We start from the raw sequence: 6,419 nt of genomic DNA on the forward strand, positions 1-6,419 counted from the left end.
CTGAGCTCAGGGGTCCTGTGTCTGGGGAGTGGTCGGCCTGGGGGTGGAGTGCTTTGTCTGTCCTCTGGACAGCTGTGCCTGGTGATAGCAGAGAAGGTTCTGCCCTTGGGGCACTCTGGTCCCCAACATAGGTCTGCTTTGGGGGGAGTGATGGGGAGCTGTGGGGTATCTGGGTGGGGGGAGGTGGGCTGTGCTCCTTCCCACAGCACGGATGGTGTCCCTGCTTGGCGGGGGTCACGGGCCCCAACATCTCAAAGGACCTTTGAGCCAACTCCTGGCAGGGGTGCTGTTGTCTGCACATTTCAGTGGGGAAACCAAGGCTCAGAGGTGGGGAGGGACCTGGCACCCTGGGAGACCAGCAGGAGAGAGGTGGGGCCAGGATAGGGAGCCAGGCCTGGCCAGCCCTAGAGTCCACCTTCTTTTCTTGCTCTGACCATCAGCTCCCACTTGAAGGTTGGGGGGAGGGTGCATGGGGGCTCTTAGGATGGCCTCGTGGGTTTAGGGAGCAATGACTCAGGGGCCAGGTGAGCAATGTATAGGGGACAGCAGGGCATGGAGTGCCTGGAGCCTGTGGGGAAGTGGCTGGGGGGTAGTGAGGCCTGGTAGGGGCCAGCCATGGAGGATGGTGAAGGTAGGAGTACAAAGCGGTGGTCCTGGTGTAAGCACATGTATGCCACCTGGGCAACTGGAGTGGGGAGCGCTGAGTGCTGGATTCTGTGTGGTCCTACAGTGGCCTGGTTGATCTGGGAAACAGGAGGACTGGACTGACACTGAGGGCCTGTCTGGTGGTGGTGGCTGAGGGAACCCAGGGTCACAGTGCAGCCAAGGAGGGTGGCAGAGGGCAGTATTGGCAGGGCCCGCTGGAGTTCTGGGTAAGGAGGTAAGAACACCAGGAAAGGTAGGGGAGATAGAAATGGGGGAAAGAGGAAGGGAAGGAGATGGGGAGGAGGGAGGGAGGGGGATGGGTGGAGGAGGAGGAGGGATGCTAAGTAGAAGTCCCCGTCAATGAGGGCAGAGGGGACACTCCCCGGGTGAAGGATTGGACTAGGTGTCCTGAGGGCGCTTCCAGCCTTCGCTTGGTAAGGCAGTTCATCCATTCATCCATCCACCCACTCATCCATCCATTCATCAATTATTCACCCATCCATCCACCCACCCACACATCCATCTATCCATCATCCATTCAACCATCCATCATCCATCTATCCATTCATCCATCCCTCATCTGTCCATCCATCCACACATCCATCCATCCAGCCATCATCCATTCATTCATCCTCTATCCATCATCCATCCATCCACCCACCCATCCATCATCCATCCATTCATCATCCATCTATCCACTCACCCATCATCAATACATCATCCATCCACCCATCCATCCATCATCCATCTATTCATCCATTCATTATCCATTCATCCATCAACCATCCATCATTCATCTATCCACCCATGCATCATCCATCCGCCCATCCATCCATCCATTCATCCATCATCCACTCATCCATCCACCGACCCATCCTTCTATCATCCATCCATCCATCATTCCTCAATCCATCTATCCATCCATCATCCATCCATTCATCTATCAATCATCCATCCACCCATCCGTCATCCATTCCTTCCTTCCTTCCTTCATTCATTCACAGTGTTCACTGAAGCCTCTGTGAAGATGCCCCCAAGTTTCTGATGGGGATGGGCCTGCGGCTGAGGATCCCCCACCTCAAACTTCATCTCGCCCCCCAGAACAGCTGCCCTGGGGCCTTGGTGGGCTCAGGCCTGCAGACACATGTCGTGAGAATGTTGGGCGGTGGGCGATGGGCTCTGTCCAACCCACTTGAGGCCGTGCCTGTGCGCAGAGCTCCTGTGTACAGAGTGGGGCTCTTAGGCCCCTCGGCCACCCTTTGTTCGCAGGCATTCCCAGCTGCTTCCCTGCTGCAGCCCCAGCTCCTTTCCTCCCTGCCCTGTCTCTCCTTCCCCATTAATGCCCCCGCCCCCACAGACACCTTAGCGCGGGACCCAATTATCACGTCCGTGGCAGGCCTGGCTCAGTTTGCCCTCAATTTGCAGGCAGCCTTTTGTCCGGCCCTCTGTCTGCCCTGACCGCCCCATTAGCCGCCGCGGCTGGCCTGGTGGTTAACCTCGGGGAGCTGAGACGCCGGCCAGCGTGGCTGTTTGGGATCCACCCCTGGATCTGGGCTCTAATTAAACCCCTGTTGACGAGTGTGGCTGTGTTGGCGGCTCAGCTGGTGGGCGGACAGGAGGGTGGGCAGCAGGGGCGGCCTCCCCAGCACCCCCGGCCCTGTGCACCTGCCTGGTCCCTGAGCTTGAGGGGGTGGTGTGCCCTGGGAACCTCAGGATGCCAGTTCTCAGGACAAGGCCTAGGACTGGAAGTGCCTTTTAGAACAAACCGCTGGTCCACTGTGGTCCTGGGTGTGGCTGTGTTCCTGAGGAGCAGGCAGGCCATCAGAGACCACCCATCTCACCTTCAGTTTGGCAGCAGAGATGGGAGGCCGGCAGACCTCAGCTGAGTGGTGGTGAGTCCCAGTGGGCACAGAGTACCCAGCGCCCCAGGGCTCTCATGGCACACATGCAGATTCCCACCCTGGCCCTCCTCCTTCCCCCTGACCCCCGGGTAGCCACGCCCCTGCTCTGCCCCAGCTGACTCCGTGCTGGGCTCAGGGGCCCCGGGGGAGTCAGCTGTGGCCCATCTGTGGAGCTGCCAGCGTGCAGAGCGTGCAGACAGGCGCCCTCGAGTTCCCCAGAACAGGTTGGGCAGGACAGGGGCTCTGAGAAGAGGGTCCTTAGGTTGTTGGGGTCACCAAGCCTGGGAGGGGGCTCCAGATGCTGGCTCCGCGCAGGCAATTTCAGACTTAATCCCCGAAGCGCCCCGGGGCCGAGGGAACTGTGCTCATCAGCTTTGGGGGGCAGGCGGCAGCCCTATGTTGTGCCTGGACATAGCGCTGCGGGCTTATAGGGCCGGGCCCTCGGGGATTCCCAGCAGGCTCTCTGAAGGGGGCGGGGAACGGCTGCTGTTTCTTTTTGTAAGACGCACTGGGATGCCTGGGTTTGCTGGTGTGTGTCTGTGTTCTGAGCATGTGTATCTATGTGTGTGTGTGTGTCTGTGTGTGTGTCTGTCTCTGTGTGTGTCTGTGTCTGTTTCTGTGTGTGTGTGATGACACCTTCGGCATGGTTGTCAGCAGTGGGAAGGGGGCCCTCTGGCCGCCCCAGGTCTCAGCAACTTCCACCTGACACAGGGAAGAGAGGAGATGGGCCTGGGAGGCTGTGTCTGCCCTGCTTTGGGCGGGGTGGGAGAGTGGCCAAGAGGGTCAGAGGGGAGGGGTCCCCGGGGAGCAAAAGCCACCCTTGGTGGTACAGGTGGGAAACTGAGGCAGGGTCAGAGGCTGGGAGATAGGAGAAGATGGGGAGTGATGAGGGTGGGGCTGAGCAGAGGGGACGTCTGGGCCTGCGTCTCTCTTTTTGTAAAAAGCTGTAAACCAAAGCCAATTGTGGAGGAGAGGGTGCTGGGCCGGCCCCTCCCCCAACATCTCCCTCCCCCAACCACAGTGCCCGCCCATCCTCTAAAATATGGGCACTCAGGATGCTGTTAGCCCCAGCAGCTGCCGTTTCCTGCTCAATCTGCTACATGTATGCTCCTGGGAAGATGCGTGCCCTCAGCCAGAGCTGAGCAGGATTCACAAAAATGTGCTGGAAGCCCTGCTTCCCTGGGGTCAATGTTTCAGTGGCTGAGAGTATCGACTTCACCTCTCCAACAGCTCCGTGCCTGGGCACCCTGCGTGGCTGTGGCGTGCAGATGCCTGAGAACGTGCAGGGCCAGAGCTCGCCCCGCCTGTAGGCCGGGTGTCAGCACATCCAGCCTTTGAAAAAAATTGTGGTAAAATATACATAACATGGTATCTTAACATCATTTTAACCAGTTGTGTGTAATTCAGTGACATTAAATACATTCACAATGGTGTGGACCCATCACCACTACCTACACCCAAAACTTCATCTTCCCCAACAGCAACTCTGACCTCGGGAGACACTAACCCCTCTCCCCCTCCCCCCAGCCCCTGGAGACCTTCTTCTGCCTTCTGTCTCTGTGAATCTGACGACTCTAGAACCGCATTGAGTGCCACCACACAGTGTTTGTCCTTCTGTGACTGCCCGTTTGTCGCAGCATGATGTCCTCAAGGTTGATCTGTGTTGTAGATGCAGCAGAACTTCATTGCTTCTTATGGCTGAATACATTCCATTGTACAGATGAATCACATTTTGTTTATTTATTCATCCGTCGATGGACATTTGGGTTGCTTCCACTTTTTGGCAATTGTGAATAATGCTGCCGTGAACATGGGTGTGCACATATCCGGTTTGTCCCTGCCTTCGATTCTTTGAGTATGTATGTAGGAGTGGACATGCTGGGTCTTATGGTAACTCTATGTTCAACCTCTTGAGGAACTGCCAGACTGTGAGGATGTGAAGCCAGTGAACTGGAGAGGAGAGAGCCGCACACAAGAGCCCCGGGATTGCGGAGGGCCCCCCGACCCCCGGGACTCAGGGGATTCAGTTTTTGAGTCATCAGCACACGTGAAGAGGGAACTACCCGAGGCAGGGACAGGATGAGGGGTGACGAGGCCCCATGTCAGGGAGAACGCTGCTCCCCACAGTCAGTCTGGAGAAGCTCAGGACTCCTGGGCCTCGGGCAGAGTCCTCCCAAACGCCTTGCCTCCCCAGTGGGGATGACCAGCGCTTGACGGGGCACTGCTTCCATCCTGCCTGAAACATTCTTAAAAGCAATACCCGAAAGGATCAAACTGTTCCAAGTGACTTAACTGCATCTCAGAAAAAGCTCAAGAATCCAGCACCCAACAAGATAAAATTCACAATGTCTGGAATCCAACAAAAAATTCACAAGCGTGCAAAGAAAAAGGAAAATACAACCCATAACGAGGAGATAAATCACCTGAACAAACCCAGAACTGGCACAGATGTTAGGATTAACAGACAAAAGCATTAAAACAGTTACATAAATCCAGTTACAACTGGATTCCATATGTTCAAAAAGTTAAGCAGAGACATGGAAGATGTAAGAAAAGACCTAAATTAAACTTCTAGAGGTGAAGCTGCAATGTCTGAGATGAAAAACACAATGGATATAATTAATGGTAGATTAGACATTGCAGAAGAAAGGATGAACAAACTTGAAGACATAGCAGTAGACATAATCCAAAATAAAACACAGAAAGACAGTCTTAATTAAAAAATGAACAGAGTATCAGAGAGCTGTGGGAAAACGTGAAGTGGCCAAGTGCATTTAATTAGAGCATCTGAAGGAGAGGAGAGAGAGAAACAGGGACAGAAAAAATACTAGAAGAAATAAAGACCAAATAGTTCCATGTATGACAGATCAAAGAAGCTCAAGGAAGCCCAAGTACAAGAAATACGAAAAAAAAAAAAAGACCCCAAAGCACAGCTTAATGAAATTTCTACAAACCAGTGATAAAGACAAAATCTTCAAAGCAGCCAGAAAATAAAAAAGAAGATTCATTTCTTGGAACCAAAGTAAGGATGACAACAGACTTGTTGTGGAAAATGCAAGCCAGAAGGTGAGCAACATCTTTTTTTGTGTGTGTGTGAGAAAGATCAGCCCTGAGCTAACATCCATGTTAATCCTCCTCTTTTTGCTGAGGAAGACTGGCCCTGAGCGAACATCTATTGCCAATCCTCCTCCTTTTTTTTCCCCAAAGCCCCAGTAGATAGCTGTATGTCACAGTTGCACATCCTTATAGTAAGGGCAACATCTTTAAAGTCCTGAAAGAAAAAAATCTATCAATCTAAAATTCTATATCCAGTAAAAATATCTTTCAAAAACAAAGGCCAAATAAAGACTTGTACAAACATACAGAAGCTGAAGAAGTTCTCACCAGAAGAGCCCACACTATAGGAAGTGTTAAAGGCTGTCCTTCAGGCAGAAGGGAGATGGTGCCTGATGGACATATGGATCTACATACAGGAGTTGAAAGTACTGGAACTAGTACTTTTATCGGTCAATATATAAGATTTATTTTTATTATTTAAACAGATGTAACAGATAATTGTTTAAACAAAGTGATAGGAATGTAGTATAGGTTTTATGACATACATAAAAGTAAAATGCATGAAAACAGCAGCACAAGGTTTTTGAGGGGAGAAATGGAAATATACTATCGTAATGTTGTTATATTGCACCTGAAGTGGTATAATATCACTTGAAGGTAGACTGTGATAAGCTAAAGATGGTACTATATACCTTAAAACAACCAATATATTACACACCAAAAAGCCATAGCTAATAAGCCAAAAGAAAGATAAAATAGAGCTGTAAAAACATATTTAATTAATCCAAAGAAGGCAGAAAAAGAGGAAAAAGGGAA

Source organism: Diceros bicornis, chromosome 24 (genome assembly GCF_020826845.1).
Source record: "Diceros bicornis minor isolate mBicDic1 chromosome 24, mDicBic1.mat.cur, whole genome shotgun sequence".
Classification (NCBI taxonomy): Eukaryota; Metazoa; Chordata; class Mammalia; order Perissodactyla; family Rhinocerotidae; genus Diceros; species Diceros bicornis.